A 16955-nucleotide genomic window follows, 5' to 3' on the forward strand; every position below is an offset into this window, starting at 1 on the left:
TTCCTTTCTGCGTGACAGATAACAGTTTAGGTCATTTGCTAGCAAATGCTAGTGTTTAAAAGGCTCAGAAGGAAAAAGGACAAAGGACAGAAGCAGACTGGTATTGTCTGGTTTGTCTGAGGTCTGGAACAGTTAGCAAACATTTAATCACATAGCTTGTGTGGTAGCTTCACTGAAGCCTTTTTGTCAGGTAGAAGTTCAAGTTTCTATAAGCATTCTTGAAATGCTATAAAGAGATTTCTCTCTCAGAGCTGCCTTTTGTAGATAAGCACTAGGGTTTTGACAGTTGGAAACCATGGTCTTATATTCTGCTTTTAGAGTGCTAGACGGGGCGTGGTGGCTCATGCCTGTAATCTCAGCACTTTGGGAGGTTGAGGCAGGCAGATTTCCTGAGGTCAGGAGTTCAAGACCAGCCTGGCCAACATGGTGAAACCCCATATCTATTAAACATGAAACTTAGCTATGTGTGGTGGTGGGTGCCTGTAATCCCAGCTACTGGGGAGGTTGAGGCAGGAGAATCATTTGAACCCGGGAGATGGTGGTTGCAGTGAGCCAAGATCACGCACCACTGCACTCCAGCCTGGGCGACAGAGCCAGACTTCATCTCAAATAAATAAATAGAAGAATTAGAGTCCTCATCCTATTTGAGAATAGAATTATGTTTATTGACTTTTTATCCCTAGCAACTAGTACAAAGCTTGGCAAACAGGAGTTCAATAAATGTTCATTAAATGGACATTTCAGGAAGGAGCTCAACAGTCATCACCAAGACTGTGCCTCAAGGAGAAGTTCCCCAACCAGAGCCAGATACGTAATTCGTGGGATCCAGGATGAAATGAAAACATGGAACCCTAGCTCAAAACGCAGGAAAAGATACCATTAAAGGTATCTATACCTTTATAAATACAAGTCCTTTCCCTTCTTCCATGATCTTTCTCTCAACTTGTCATGTGGTATTTTTATTTACTACTTAAGGATATTTAAGTAAAGAAAAATTAAAATTTTAAGTTATTAGCATGAATTTTACTGTTCATCCTTATGTTGTGCAATTCCAGTTTAAAAGACTATGAGCATTTAACGTGTGTAGAATCGGCAAACTACACAATTCCTATTTCATAGCTCACATATGCACACGTATTTTGTTCTTGTCGGAACAGTGGCATTGCTGTGCTCAACTGCTCATCAATGCACTCAACATTGCTAACTCAACTGTTTTTATTTCACTTCTGGATACCCACACATTCTACCAACACTCTCTACCTTCAGCCTAATGTTAGGAAGGACTGAAAGGACAAAGAACTATCCAAGGCTGTCTTTTCCTTCTATGTCACCATTTGCATGTAAGTACTTGGTTATTGTGGGAAGTAACACAAATAAGAAAGTATAGACGTGGCCAGGCACAGTGGCTCATGCCTGTAATCTCAGTACTGTGGGAGGTCAAGACAGGCAGATCACTTGAGGTCAAGAGTTCAAGACCAACTTGGCCAACATGGTGAAATCCCATCTCTACTAAAAATACAAAAATTAGCCAGGGGTGGTGGCGTATGCCTATAATCCCAGCTATGCAGAAGGTTGAGACATGCTAATCACTTGAACCCAGGAGGCGGAGGTTGCAGTGAGCCAAGATTGCACCAGTGTAGTCCAGCCTGGGTGTCAGAGTAAGACTCTGTCTCAAAGAATAAAAAATTTTTAAAAGGCCAGGTCAGTGGCTCACACCTGTAATTCCAGCACTTTGGGAGGCTGAGGCAAGCAGATCACATGAGGCCAGGAGTTTGAGACCAGCCTGGCCAACATGGCAAAACCCCATCTCTACTAAAAATACAAAAATTAGCCAGGGCCAGGTGTAGTGGATCACCACGCCTAGCCTAGGACTCTTTAAAAAAAAAAAAAAAAAAAAAAAAAACCTGTAATCACAGCACTTTGGGAGGCCAAGATAGGCAGATCACTTGAGGTCAGGATTTCAAGACCAACCTGGCCAACATGGTGAAATCCCATGTCTACTAAAAATATAGAAATTAGCCAGGCCTGGTGGTGTGCGCCTGTAATCCCGGCTACTTGAGAGGCTGACATAGGAGAATCGCTTGAATCCGGGAGACAGATGTTGCTGTGAACTGAGATCCTGCTGCTGCACTTGAGCCTTTGCCACAGAGTGAAACTCCATCTCGGCCAAAAAAAAAATTAGCCGGGCGTGGTGGTATACGTCTGTAATCCCAGGTACTCAGGAGGCTGAGGCACGAGAATCACTTGAACCCGAGAAGTGGAGGTTGTGGTGAGCCAAGATCGCACCACTGCACTCCAGCCTGAGTGATAGAGCCAGACTCCATCTAAAAAAAAAAAAAAAAGTATAGGATGTCATAGTGTTCCTTGTTTTTTCATGTTTCTTAGAATATGTAACTTTCTTTCTGCATATGAACCAAGTTCTGGTTCCAACCCAGAACATGACATGCTTTCTCTGTCACAAGCAGATACCCTGCCTTTGAGGCTCTGAGCGCCCATGCATTGTGGATCCCTGGAATTCCGTGCTCACAGGCATCATGAACTCTATATGCAACTGACACAGCAAGGAAGAATGGACACACATGTGCATATCTCCTCTGTTCATGTCCCACTGTTCCATTGGCCTTCACTTTCAAAACACACGTTCAAAGATAAAATTATTAAGAATTTCAGCCAACAACAGGGCATTAAACCTTCCAAATCTGCATGGCCTCAACCCTTGGCTTCCCTTTGGGGTCAAATTTTTGGATGGGGGCCCAGTTAGAACAGAACGGTTCATTTCAACAGATGAGCCATTCGCATGTCCTAGGCTTTCAGTTAGTTGTTTTTATCTTTGGAAAATGGTAGACGCTTCGTTTCTATATTCAGGTCTTCACTCTTCTGCTTTACATCATTTATGTTTTGTAAAAGCTTAGGTGGTTTACTAGCAGGCGGTGTGTTTAAAAGGCTCAGAAGAAAAGAAAAAAATGATAGGAGCAGCACTTTGGGAGGCCGAGGCGGGTGGATCACGAGGTCAAGAGATCGAGACCATCCTGGTCAACATGGTGAAACCCCGTCTCTACTAAAAATACAAAAAATTAGCTGGGCACGGTGGCGCGTGCCTGTAATCCCAGCTACTCGGGAGGCTGAGGCAGGAGAATTGCCTGAACCCAGGAGGCGGAGGTTGCGGTGAGCCGAGATTGCGCCATTGCACTCCAGCCTGGGTAACAAGAGCGAAACTCCGTCTGAAAAAAAAAAAAAAAATGATAGGAGTAGAGGTGGATATTGTCCATTTTGTCTGAGGTTTGGAACAGATTGAAAAGCGAAAACCTCCTGGGAATTCTTAGGACCATTCAAAGATACCTGCTCACTGTTCTAGGCTTGATCATTTTTATACCAAAGCCAAGCAGATAGGTTGAGATGAAGGAGGAAGGGAAAGAGTGGCTTAGTTGTGAAGGGAGTGTCCTTTGGTGTGGAAAGAAGAGAGGTACAATGAAGAGGACATGAGAAAGTGCCAGGTAACTCTACATTTTGGGGTGTTTTTTGCACAGAGAGACTTGGGGCAGCCAGGCCTTCCAGAAGAAGCAACCTCCTCTGTATGGGAAGAGAGGGTGAGACAGGAAGTTAGGACTAGAAGCACTGGGAGAGAATGAAATGCTAGAAAGGCAGTTAACACTTTCTGACAGCGCTGAACAGATAGTTAAGGCTTTTAACTTGACTGGAAACCTGAAGTTCCTTGAAAGTACTAGGAAGCAAGACTAGTACAGTGAACTGTAAAAGGGGAAGGGGTGCAAGGAAACCCCTCCTTGTCTTTTGTTAATGTACAAAGGAGAACTGGGTTAGGAAAGCAGTGAGGGATAACAACAGTAAAAGTTTAACAAGAACAGCCACATTTGCATGGGACCTTTAATTCCTTTAAATAGCTCTACATTCTGCCTTGGTTTTAATTTATTGTATAAATAATGCTAATTGTGAGTAGCTATTTTCATCATTAAATTTGATAGATACATGACTGGCTGATGCACATTCTCCAAGGGGACCACAAACCGTTTCTACACTATGACCTGGAAGCTAAGAGTGATTTTTTAAAAACATATTTAAAGATTTGAAACAAAAAGCAAAGAAAAATATGCCACGGAAACCATATATGGCTTGCAAAGCCTAAAATATTTACTAACTGGTCCTTTGTTCACTGCCCTCTAATCTCTACCCTCAGCCCGGATGATCAAAAGCTAAGTGAACCCAAAGCACTTAGGCTGCTGCCACTCTGGGTACCACCCTCTGAGATCCCAATTTAATTTGCCTGGGGTGCAGCCTGGGAATTTTTTTTTTTTAATTTCTCAGGTGGTTCTAATGGACATCTGAGGTTGAAACTTGCTGGCTGAAGACAGTAGTTCCCTAAGTGAGGTGTGAGACCAACAGCATCAACGTGGCCCAGCTTGTTAGAAATGCAGAATCCCAGGCCCACCCCACACCTGCTGACTCAAACTCTTGGCTGGGGCCCAGCAAGAGTTCAGGGTGATTCTGAAGCATGTTGGATTTTGAGAACACTGCTTTAAGGCTTGGCCTTTCAAACCTAAACCTGCTCATGGCAGGCAAACCTCACAAATGGGTTAGGTTGAAAGCCTAGGAGGAAAGGCAGAAGCTGATGAGGGAGAACGGGAAGGCCCCAGGTCTCAGCCTGAAAATAACCACAACTGTTCCTTACACAAAACTGAGGCCCTGGGATATGAAGTGAGCTGCAGGAACCCCAGCCAGGACTAGAAAAACACTACAAACAACAATAATGAATTCTTCCCTAAAAAAAAAAATCATGTATAATAATTGTAGCTTTGGGCCCTTTTTAAAATTTTTTATTTTTATTTTTATGTTTTGGTCTTGAGACAAGGTCTTGCTGTGTTGCCCAGGCTGGAGTGCCCTAGCATGATCTCGGCTCACTGCAACCTCTACCTTCCAGCTTTAGGCAATTCTCCTGCCTCAGCTTCCCAAGTAGCTGAGACTACAGGCGCATGCCACCACACCCAGCTGATTTTTGTTTTTTGTGTTGTTGTTGTTAATATATATTTTATTGCACTTTAGGTTCTGGGGTACATGTGAAGAACATGCAGGATTGTTGCGTAGGTACATACACAGCAATGTGGTTTGCTGCCTCTATCCTCATCACCTATATCTGGCATTTCTCCCCATGTTATCCCTCCCCAACTCCCTACCCCCCACTGTCCCTCCCCTAGTCCACCCCAACAGACTTCAGTGTGTGATGCTTCCCTCCCTGTGTTCTTGTGTTCTCATTGTTCAACACTTGCCTATGAGTGAGAACGTGCAGTGTTTGATTTTCTGTTCTTGTGTCAGTTTGCTGAGAATGATGGTTTCCAGATTCATCCATGTCCCTACAAAGGACACAAACTCACTGTTTTTTATGGCTGCATAGTATGACGTGGTATATATGTGCCACATTTTCCCTGTCCAGTCTGTCATTGATGGGTATTTAGAGTGGTTCCAAGTCTTTGCTATTGTAAACAGTACTGAAATGAACATACATGTTCATGTGTCTTTATAATAGAATGATTTATAATCCTTTGGATATATACTCTGTAATGGGATTGCTGGGTCAAATGGAATTTCTATTTCTAGGTTCTTGAGGAATTGCCACACTGTCTTCCACAATGGTTGAACTAACTTACACTCCCACCAACAGTGTAAAAGTGTTCCTTTTTCTCTACATCCTCTCCAGCATCTGTTGTCTCCAGATTTTTTAATGATTGCCATTCTAACTGGTGTGAGATGGTATCTCAATGTAGTTTTGATTTGCATTTCTCTAATGACCAGTGATGAGCATTTTTTTGTTTGTTGGCCTTATATATATCTTCTTTTGAAAAGTGTCTGTTCATATCCTTCACCCACTTTTGAATTTTTTTTTTTTTTTCTTGTAAATCTGTTTTAGTTCTTTGTAAATTCTGGATATTAGCCCTTTGTCAGATGGGTAGATTGCAAAAATTTTTTTCCATTCTGTTGGTTGCCGGTTCACTCTAATGATTGTTTCTTTAGCTGTGCAGAAGCTCTGGAGTTTAATTGGATCCCGTCTGTCTATTTTGGCTTTTGTTGCCAATGCTTTTGGTGTTTCAGTCATGAAGTCCTTTCCTATGCCTATGTCCTGAATGGTTTTGCCTAGGTTTTCTTCTAGGGTTTTTATGGTGTTAGGTCTTATGTTTAAGTCTTTAATCCATCTGGAGTTAATTTTAGTGTAAGGTGTCAGGAAGGGGTCCAGTTTCTGCTTCCTCCACATGGCTAGCCAGTTTTCCCAACACCATTTATTAAACAGAATCCTTTCCCCATTGCTTGTTTTTGTCAGGTTTGTCAAAGATCAGATTGCTGTAAATGTGTGGCATTTCCTCTGAGGCCTCTGTTCTGTTCCATTGGTCTATATCTCTGTTTTGGTACCAGTACCATGCTGTTTTCATTACTGTAACCTTGTAGTATAGTTCGATGTCAGGTAGCATGATGCCTCCAGCTTTGTTCTTTTTGCTTAGAATTGATTTGGCTATGTGGGCTCTTTTTTGGTTCCATATGAAGTTTAAGATGGTTTCTTCCAGTTCTACGAAGAGGGTCATAGGTAGCTTGATGGGGATAGCATTGAATCTATAAATTACTTTGGGCAGTATGGCCATTTTCACAATATTGATTCTTCCTAACCATGAGCATGGAATGTTTTTCCATCTGTTTGTGTCCTCCCTTATTTCCTTGAGCAGTGGTTTGTAGTTCTCCTTGAAGAGGTCCTTTACATCCTTTGCTGGTTGTATTCCTAGGTATTTTATTCTCTTTGTAGCAATTGTGAACAGCAGTTCGTTCTTGATTTGGCTCTCTTTAAGTCTGTTATTGGTGTATAGGAATGCTTGTGATTTCTGCACATTGATTTTGTATCCTGAGACTGTCCTGAAGTTGCTTATCAGTTTCAGGAGATTTTGGGCTGAGACAATAGGATCTTCTAAATATACAATCATGTCATCTGCAAATAGAGACAATTTGACTTCCTTCTTTCCTAACTGAATACCCTTTATTTCTTTTTCTTGCCTGATTGCTCTGGCTAGAACTTCCAATACTATATTGAATAAGAGTGGTGAGAGAGGGCATCCTTGTCTAGTGCCAGATTTCAAAGAGAATGTTTCCAGTTTTTGCCCATTCAGCATAATATTGGCTGTGGGTTTGTTGTAAATGGCTTTTATTATTTTGAGATACATTCCATTGATACCTAGTTTATTGAGAGTTTTTAGCATAAAGGACTGTTGAATTTTGTCAAAGGCCTTCTCTGCATCTATTGAGAAAATCATATGGTTTTTGTCTTTGGTTCTGTTATGTGGTGGATTACGTTTATAGACTTGCGTATGTTGAACCAGCCTTGCATCCCCGGGATGAAGCCTACTTGATCGTGATGGATAAGCTTTTTGATGTGCTATTGCATTCGGTTTGCCAGTATTTTATTGAAGATTTTTGCATCTATGTTCATCATGGATATTGGCCTGAAGTTTTCTTTTCTTGTTGAGTCTCTGCCAGGTTTTGGTATCAGGATGATGTTGGTTTCATAAAATGATTTGGGAAGGATTCCCTCTTTTTGGATTCTTTGGAATAGTTTCAGAAGGAGTGGTACCAGCTCCTCTTTGTATGTCTGGTAGAATTCAGCTGTGAAGCCATGTGGACCTGGGCTTTTTTTGGTTGGTAGGCTATTAATTGCTGTCTCAACTTCAGCCCTTTTTATTGGTCTATTCACGGTTTTGATTTCTTCCTGGTTTAGGCTTGGGAGGGTGCAAGTCTCCAGGAATTTATCCATTTCTTTCAGGTTTACTGGTTTCTGTGCATAGAGCTGTTTGTAGTAATCTCTGATGGTAGTTTGTATTTCTGTGGGATCTGTGGTGATATCCCCTTTATCTTTTTTTATTGCATCTATTTGATTCTTCTCTCTTATTAATCTGGCTAGTGGTCTGTTTTGTTGATCTTTTCAAAAAACCAGGTCCTTGATTTATTAATTTTTTTTGAAGGGTTTTTTTTGGTCTCTTTCTCCTTTAGTTCTGCTCTGATTGTAGTTATTTCTTGTCCTCTGCTTGCTTTTGAGTGTTTTTAATATTGCTTCTCTAGCTCTTTCAATTTTGATGATAGGGTGTCAATTTTAGATCTTTCCTTGCTTCTCATATGGGCATTTATTACTATAAATTTTCCTCTAGACACTGCTTTAAATGTGTCCCAGAGATTCTGGTATGTTGTGTCTTTGTTCTTATTGGTTTTGAAGAACATCTTTATTTCTGCCTTCATTTCATTGTTTATCCAGTCAATATTCAAGAACCAGTTGTTCAGTCTCCATGAAGTTGTGCAGTTTTCAGTTAGTTTCTTAATCCTGAGTTCTAATTTGATTGCACTGTGGTCTGAGAGACTGTTTGTTATGATTTCCATTCTTTTGCATTTGCTGAGGAGTGATTTACTTCCAATTATATGGTCAGTTTTAGAGTAGGTGTGATGTGGTGCTGAGAAGAATGTCTATTCTGTGGATTTGGGGTGGAAAGTTCTGTAAATGTCTATTAGGTTTGCTTGGTCCAGATCTGAGTTCAAGTCCTGGATATTCTTGTTAATTTTCTGTCTCATCGATCTGTCTAATATTGACAGTGGAGTGTTAGATTCCCACCCAATAATAGTGGGAGAGTTTAAGTCTCTTTGTAGGTCGTTAAGAACTTGCTTTATGTACCTGGGTGCTCCTGTATTGGGTGCGTATATATTTAGGATCATTAGCTCTTCTTGTTGCATTGATCCTTTTACCATTATGTAATGTCCTTCTTTGTCTCTCTTGATCTTTGTTGGCTTAAAGTCTATTTTATCAGAGATGAGAATTGCATCTCCTGCTTTTTTTTGCTCTCCATTTGCTTAGTAAATCTTCCTCCATCCCTTTATTTTGAGCCTATGTGTATCCTTGCATGTGAGATGGGTTTCCTGGATACAGCACACCAGTGGGTTTTGACTTTTTATCCAGTTTGCCAGTCTGTGTCTTTTCATTGGAGCATTCAGCCTATTTACATTTAAGGTTAATACTGTTATGTGTGAATTTGATCCTGCCATTTTGATGCTAGCTGGTTGTTTTGCCCATTAGTTGATGCAGTTTCTTCATTGTGTCAATGCTCTTTACCATTTGGTACAGTGTTGGAGTGGCTGGTACTGGTTGTTCCTTTCTATGTTTAGTGCTTCTTTCAGGAGCTCTTGTAAGGCAGGCCTGGTGGTGACGAAATCTCTCCGCAATTGCTTGTTCATAAAGGATTTTATTTTTCCTTCACTTATGAAGCTTAGTTTGGCTGGACATGAAATTCCAGGTTGAAAGTTCTTTTCTTTAAGGATGTTGAATATGGCCCCCACGCTCTTCTGGCCTGTAGGGTTTCTGCCGAGAGATCCACTGTGAGTCTGATGGACTTCCCTTTGTGAGTAACCCAACCTTTCTCTCTGGCTGCCCTTAGCATTTTTTCCTTCATTTCATCCCTGGTGAATCTGACGATTATGTGTCATGGGGTTGCTCTCCTTGAGGAATATCTTTGTGGTATTCTCTGTATTTCGAGGACTTGAATATTGGCCTGCCTTGCTAAGTTGGTGGAGTTCTCCTGGATAATATCCTGAAGAGTGTTTTCCAGCTTGGATTCATTCTGTCACATTCAGTTACACCTATCAAATGTAGATTAGGTCTTTTCACATAATCCCATATTTCTTGGAGGCTTTGTTCATTTCTTTTTACTCTTTTTTCTCTAATCTTGGCTTCTCATTTTATTTCATTGAGCTGATCTTCAATCTCTGATAGTCTTTTTTTCTGCTTGGTCGATTTGGCTATTGAAAATTGTGTATGCTTTGCGAAGTTCTCGTGTTGTGTTTTTCAGCTCCATCAATTCATTTATATTCTTCTCTACATTGTTTATGCTTGTTAGCATTTCATCAAACCTTTTTACAAGGTTCTTAGCTTCTTTGCATTGGGTTAGAACATGTGCTTTTAGCTCAGAGAAGTTTGTTATTACCCACTTTCTGAAGCCTGTTTCTGTCAATTCATCATACTCATTCTTCAGCCTTGTTCCCTTGCAGGTGAGCAGTTGTGATCCTGTATTCTGGTTTTGGGTGTTTTCATCCTTTTTGTGCTGGTTTCTTCCCATCTTTGTGGATTTATCTACCTGTGGTCTTTGTAGTCAGTGACTTTCAGATGGGGTCTCTGAGTGGATGAACTTTTTGTTGATGATGAAGTTATTTCTTTCTGTTTTTTAGTTTTCCTTCTAACACTCAGACCACTCTGCTGTAGGACTGCTGAGGTCCACTCCAGGCCCTGCTTGCCTGGGGATCAGCGGCTGCAGAACAGTAGGGATTGCTGCCAGTTTCTTCTTCTGTTATCTTTGTCCCAGAAGGATACCTGCCAGATGTCAGCCTGAGCTCTCCTTTATGAGGTGTCTTTTTGGATATATGGGGGTTGGGGAGCTGCTTGAGGAGGCAGTCTGTCCCTTATATTAGCTCAAGTGCTAAGCTGTGAGCTCCATTGTTCCTTTCGGAGCTGCTGGGCAGGTACATTTAAGTCTGCTGCAGCGGAACTCAGAACCACCTTTTTTTCCCAGGTGCTCTGGCCTGGGGAGGTGGGGCTTTATTTGTAACTTCCCAATGTGCTGCTGCCTTTTTTCAGAGATGCCCTGCCCAGCGAGGAGGTAGAGTAGTCACAGTCTACCAGCAGAGGCGTTGCTGAGCTGCCATGGGCTCTGCTCAGCTGCTGTGTGAACTTCCTTGCGATTTTGTTTATAGAGGTATAGTTAGAACTGCCTCGGTAATGGTGGTCTGCCTCTGTAAGAGTGGACTGCCTCTGTAAGGGCAGACTGCCTTGGTAATGGTGGACACCCTTCCCCCCGACAGAACTGGGCTGTCCCGGGTCCAGCTGTGCTTGCTGTGAAACTCTCAATTCAGAGCATTTCAGATTGCTGGTCTTTGTGGGGGTGGGACTGGCCGAGCCAGATCACCTGGTTCCCTGTTTCAGCCCCCTTTTTTTCAGTTGAATGGGTGACTCTGTGTCTCAGGTGTTCCAGGCACCAGTTGAAACGGCCACCCACATTTGTGTTTGTTTTTGTGTGGAGACCCGCTGTGCCAGCTGAAACAGCTGTGCTGGAGACTCGTGGCACTTTTTCGCCTGGGCATCTTACTGGTCTGTGGGCAGTAAAAACTCATTTGGAAGTGCAGTGATCATTCACCCTCTGCATTCTTGCTGGGATCTGCACTCCAGAGCTGTTCCTATTCAGGCATCTTGTATCGAATCTCTGTGGTTCCTCTTTTGTCCATACTCCAGAATTGTCTCACTCTCCCATCCTTCTTTGGTCTTGGCCAGCAAAAGCAACTTGGCAGTGCAGATGGGCTCCGGGTATAGCAGACTTGGCAGGCTCTGAGGTGGTGACCGGTGGTGACTGGTGGTGACAGGGAGCCTTGCCTACCGTGGCTGCCACTGGGGCTCCTGTTTCTGTCCTGACAGCAGGACTAGGTGTCTCCAGTTTCAAGCTGCATCCCCCCATCTCCCTTTCTAAAAGAAAGGAATGTAATGGGAGTTATACTGAAGGCCTACCATGTGCCAGGCACTGTGTGAAGTGTTACATTATCTCCTATAATCATCACAACCCTATAAACTCAATGTTATAATCCCCATTTAATAACTGTGGATATTAAGTCATAGAGAGGTTAACGACCTCCCCAAAATCCCACAACTGATAAATGGAAGAGCTGAGATTCAAACCTAGGGAGGTCTGGCCTCAGAATTGATGGGGTTAGAATTGGGGAACCCTGTTCATGGTTAATTATAATGTGACATTTCAATACATCTAAATGATTGAGCCTATGAATGTCCAAAGCAATCATTCCTGGCTCTCCCGAGTCTTGTCCATTTTCTTCTGTGCCCTGGACACAACATGAGCCCACACCATACAAAGGTTGGATTGCTGATGTGCCCATCTTAGAATCTAAGGACCAGAGGCATGCAGGGCAACCAGAGATAAAGGTTGTCTAGCATGCAGTTGCCATCAACAGAGCTGTGTCCTTAAATTCCTCCTCCTTCATTTTCAAAAGTATCAGTCAGAATGATGTGTCAATATTACATCTGACCATCTTCATCAATAATATTGAGGTATCCTTTTAGAGCTCCTTGTGTCTCCAAAGCATTGCATGTGCATTAGCTCCTGATGTCCTGGTATTTAATAACGCTCATGCCTTTGTTACAGTCAGAGGCAAGGATACCTCAGAGACCAGGACTGCAGAGGTCAGCACTGTGAGTCTACAGCTCCCCCACATCTGTAGCACTGAGCTGAGAACCAGAAATATGGGTTTGAATCTCAGCACTTATAAGACTTGGTAGACTTGAGAGTGGAGACATGACTTGCACCTTCTGGGGCTCCCCAGCCAAAAGATGGGACATGTAGCCAGTTTTCAAAACCTTGGAAACGTGGGGAACCATGAAGGTGGTGATGCTGTAACTAGTACATGAAGAGGGGGCCAATTAGGGCGATATCTAGGGTGTTCTGATGCCAAGTCCATTTCTACAACATCCCCCCTCAAGAACTCATGGAACTAAAGTTCTTCCTTTTTTTTGAAACAATGAGGGTGATGGTGTGGGGTTGTTTGTTAGTCACCAGGTGAGTGCACAATTTCCTTGCCCAGAAAGGTCAAGTATCTTTTTAAAAGACAAGTATCTATTTATGCTTGGCTCTCTAGCAAGGAGAAAATTCTAATGCTTTCCAAGGGGATTTATAAGTCCCTAGAAAGCATGTTTTCCAGGCCTGAGATGAAGAAACATGGTTTATTTAACAGGGAGCTTAGGAACTTCCAAGTGCTCTTCAATAAGTTATATCAGTTTCTGGACTTAAGACCTAGCAGATTTATGTCCAGGTACCCTGGTGAACATTAGAATTTAAATCTGGATGCAGGCTTGTTCTCTTTTTGCCCTCATTACAGATTTATCAGCCAGGTGGTGTGGGAGAAGGCCAGCTAAGCCAGGAGCCCGGACACCTAGGATATGTGGCTTCTAGCTCCAGCTCTGCCTCTAGTAGCATCCCTGGGGCTCGCTGGGTCTCGAGACTGTGCTGGGCATATGGTCCTTCTCTTGAGAGTTGATAGTTCAGGCCTTATCTCTGCCTACCTAAAAAAGAAGGAAGGGTTGGACATCAGTGGTTCATAACCTATTCGTATGAGGGAGTCACAAACTCCTTTGGAGATCTACTAAAACCTGTGGAACTGCAGCACATAGATGGTAAAAAAAATTATACAATTTCAGGGGCCCCCCAAGTTATAACTGCATGGAAGGAATTGTCTTTTAGGCTTATTGCTATGCCATGGTATCCTGTTCCAGAAACAAGACAGGGACTATTTTTAAAGCAAATTAGAAATTGTTCAAATCCTCCTATCTGGGAAAGCAGATGAGATTTTAAGTCATTTGGCTCTTTAAATTCAATTCCTGATGCCTGGAAGGGAATGACACTGCCTTTCTGAATCCCAGTGGGCAGGTCGTAAACGTCCTTAAGCATGAAATGACGTGGTCCACGATGAAGGCTCTTGTGGGAGAGTCCCTCTTTCCACCCCACAGAATGGACTCTCCTCCAGCCTGGCTGACCCCTGCCAGAGCCACAGGATGACAAACTGCCACCATCCCCTTGCTGGGCTGCATCTGCTGCTCTACTGGGGAGAGGCAGCTGCACATCCAACCAGCACTGACTGAATTCAGGCACAAGCTAGGGCATCATGGTCACTTTCTGGATGATCCTTGCCCTCTAATTCCACTGGGCAGAGGAGGACACTGGCTCAGGCAGGCTAGGTGACCTGCCCAAGGTCCTGCAGCCAGTAAGAGTGACATTAATCTTAACCACCATGTATGTGACAGCCCAACCTCCAAACCAGACATCAGAGGACCAGGCTCACGTTTATGTTCCCCCTTCCGCTTCCTTCCTCTCAGCACTGGGGATGGAGGAGGAGGAAAACCACCCCCTACCTGTGTCCAGAATGGCGCAGGAGCCTCTCCACTGAAGACCTCTTGCTGAAGCTCGTGGGTGTCCTCTGCAACATCCAACCAGAGTCATTGCCCATCTACCTCTCAGAAATTGTCAGGTCAAGCACATAGTGGCTGCAGCTGTGGACCTGGGAGAGGCTGCTCTGGGGACCCTATCCAGTGGAAGGTATAGCAGTGTTGTTGAGGCCCCTGTGTCTTAGACTCTCAGTCCCCTGTGTCAAGCCTGATGGTGAGCTCTTGGTTCAGACTGAGTTGGGATCATTGTTGATTTGGGGCCTGTGATGCCTCCCACATCCTCTAGACAGCCAGTTACCTCCCCTTGGGTCCCTCCCATAACACCTGGGAATTCTGGGAGATACAATTCGAGATTTGGATGGTGACACAGCCAAACCATATCACCTGGGCAAAGTATAGGGTCCAGAAGGTCTGGCTTCTTTCACTTAATGTAATGTTTTCAAGGTTCATTCATGTTGTAGCATAGATCAGTACTTCGTTCTTGTTGATAGCTGAATAATATCCCATTGTATGTGTGTGCACCTTTTGCTTATCCATTCATCTGCTGATAGACATGTGGGTTGTTTCCACTTTTGGGCTGTTGTGAACAGAGTTGCTGTGAACATGCATGCACAAGTCTTTGTTTGGACACCTGTTTTCAACTCCTTTGGGTAATACTTAGGAGTGGAATTGCTAGAACATGTGGTGACTCTGTGTTTAACTTACTGAGGACCTGCCAAATAGTCTTCCACAGTCCCACTCCTTTTTTGAGTACTCTATCTGTCATGGGGAAGTGCCCCCCTTCAGCATACCCTAACTCAGAAGGCAGGAGCCCCTGCTTACCGGCCAGGGTGGCCTGCTATGTCTGCCTCTCCAGGCTTTAGCTCTCTGGTTATTTGCAAGCAACAGTAATAATAATGATACTGTGTGGGCGGTGCTCACATTAGCTAAGGCACTCTTGGGATCCCCAATTCACAGATAGACAAATTCATTCAAGGACACGTTGCATTGTCTGAAATACAAACCCATGCTCTGCTCTACTGCCTCCACTGCCCTCCAGGAGCCTTCCTGACCCTCCCTGCTTGGAACAGTCTGGCAGATCCCCCACCCAGGTCATGGTGCCTGCCTCCCAGGAACCATGTCCTAGTTGGTTCCTGAGGTTGAGCTGCTTCAGCTTCTGTCACTGCCCAGGCTTCTCTGATCAGTGCCCAGCTCCTGTGTGATGACGAGAAGCACCACCACCCAGCCCTGCTCTGCACCCTGAGGACCCTGGGCTGCGGACTGGTGCCAGCTCTCTGCCCTCTCCAAGACAGCCCTGACACTTGTGGACTCACATTGTTGAGTATGCGTGGATTTTGGAATACTTGGGGATCTTGGAACCAGTCCCCCACATATACTGTGGGACAACTGCTGTTAGTAGCATGCCTGATGCATAGTACCCAATAAACAGTAGCCATGGTTACTCCTACGCACACAAACTACAGAGAGCCTTAGGTGATGCAGAAATGGTCTGAAACTACTGTGCCAGCAGTAAGTCTTGCAGTCAGGCAGCATCTTTACCCAACCCAGTAAGAGAAGATGGTCACTCAGTTTTATAGGTGAGAAGAACTGAGGCCCAAAGGCAAGGAGCAAGTTAGAAACAGAACTGGGACTAGAACCCAGGTCCTTGGGTGTAGGTCTAGCCTCCCTTAAGTTGCAAGAGTGTTGGGGGCCTATTGAGAAGGGAAGGAATGTGTAGGGGTGACCTAAGCACCAAGACAGCTGTCAACCTTCTGGACTTAATGACCTCACTGGCCTTACTGGGATGACAGAGGCCCTGCCTGTGCTGCCTCCTGGAACCCCACCCACAGGGCGCTCCAGTTGCAGCCCTGCCTGGGGGCACCTATTCCCACCCCACCAAGGGTGCTCCTTTTGCTGCACCTTGCTGCTACGTTGAAAACAGAGATAAGGGGCTTCTCTCACTCTACAGCACTTATCACTGCCTTTTCCCCACTTCTTTTAAATGACTTCCCTGTTGGAACGAATCTACTTTGTTAAACCGCGGTCTTGGTTTTCTCTAAGTAGATTTTTCATGGCCACCTGGGGACAGGGTCTCCCCTCATAATCATCTGAATAGAGTACACTAGCAGGCCAGATGGGCTGAGGGGCAGAGGCCCTGAGACTACATCTCAGCCATCAGATTCAGGCTCTGGTTGATGTACTTTTATGGTTATCCAACCTTTTCCCATTGTCCTTCATTGGGAAGCTCCTAGAGACTTGGGTCTAATCGCTCCTTTACCCTTGTCTGGCACTGATGCTGTAAAATTGGAGTGCACACTGATCTTGCAAATTCTCCATCCCATTTGGTGTCATCAAAGCCACCCTGCAAGGAGACAAAGCCAGCCCAGCATCATCTCCATCTTACAGAGGAGGAAAGGAGGCTCCTGGAGGTCATGGGATTTGTCTAGGGTCACACTGCTGTAGGTGGCAGCTGGTAATCACACCCGAATCTTCAAACCTGCTGACCAATGGCTCTTTTCTGTTTGCTTCATCACTGATTTTTGTCACAAGCATTGAAGAAGTCCTCATTTCATAGGTCAGACTGCAGTTTTAAAAAAAAGGTTCTAGAAAAAACACAGCATGTATGTGGCATTGGAATATAACAAGAAAAGAAAAAACCACACACATAGCAAAGCATCCAGAGACACTGTGTGGATGTATGCATCTAGGGAATAAAAAAAGGATAAGCCACTTGCCTAATGCCAGGAGCAAAGTCCTGAGACATGGAATGCAATTTGTTACTTGCAAATGAAATAAAAAATAGTCATGTACTTAGGAAAACATGTCTCTCAGGGCATAGAGACAAAGAATTCTTAGTGCTAGAGTTTTAGTTCGAGTTCTGCCTACAGCATCATCCACATGGCTCTGTAGTTAGCAATTTTGACCCTAAGTTTGTAAGTTTGCCCCAAAAAAGTTGCCT

The 16955-nt window shown here is 43.9% G+C and overlaps 1 protein-coding gene and 1 long non-coding RNA gene across 4 annotated transcripts in view; one reads left to right on the top strand and one right to left on the bottom strand.

The window, feature by feature from the left end:
* TSPAN11 (tetraspanin 11) overlaps positions 1-16955 on the top strand; it is a 75970-nt gene that overhangs the window by 5344 nt on the left and 53671 nt on the right. The window lies entirely within an intron of this gene.
* LOC135275408 (uncharacterized) overlaps positions 1925-16955 on the bottom strand; it is a 48596-nt gene continuing 33565 nt past the window's right edge. For 2 of the 3 annotated variants that reach the window (XR_010343022.1, XR_010343023.1), the window contains exon 4: positions 12736-13138. This is a non-coding gene — a long non-coding RNA (uncharacterized LOC135275408). Of the gene's footprint in view, positions 2325-12735; positions 13139-16955 lie in introns of those variants that run through there. The other variant, XR_010343024.1, reaches the window with a different exon arrangement.

The sequence above is a fragment of the Aotus nancymaae genome, unplaced genomic scaffold, assembly GCF_030222135.1.
Source record: "Aotus nancymaae isolate 86718 unplaced genomic scaffold, 86718_ANA_hifiasm-v0.15.2.pri h1tg000016l, whole genome shotgun sequence".
In the NCBI taxonomy this organism is placed as follows: Eukaryota; Metazoa; Chordata; class Mammalia; order Primates; family Aotidae; genus Aotus; species Aotus nancymaae.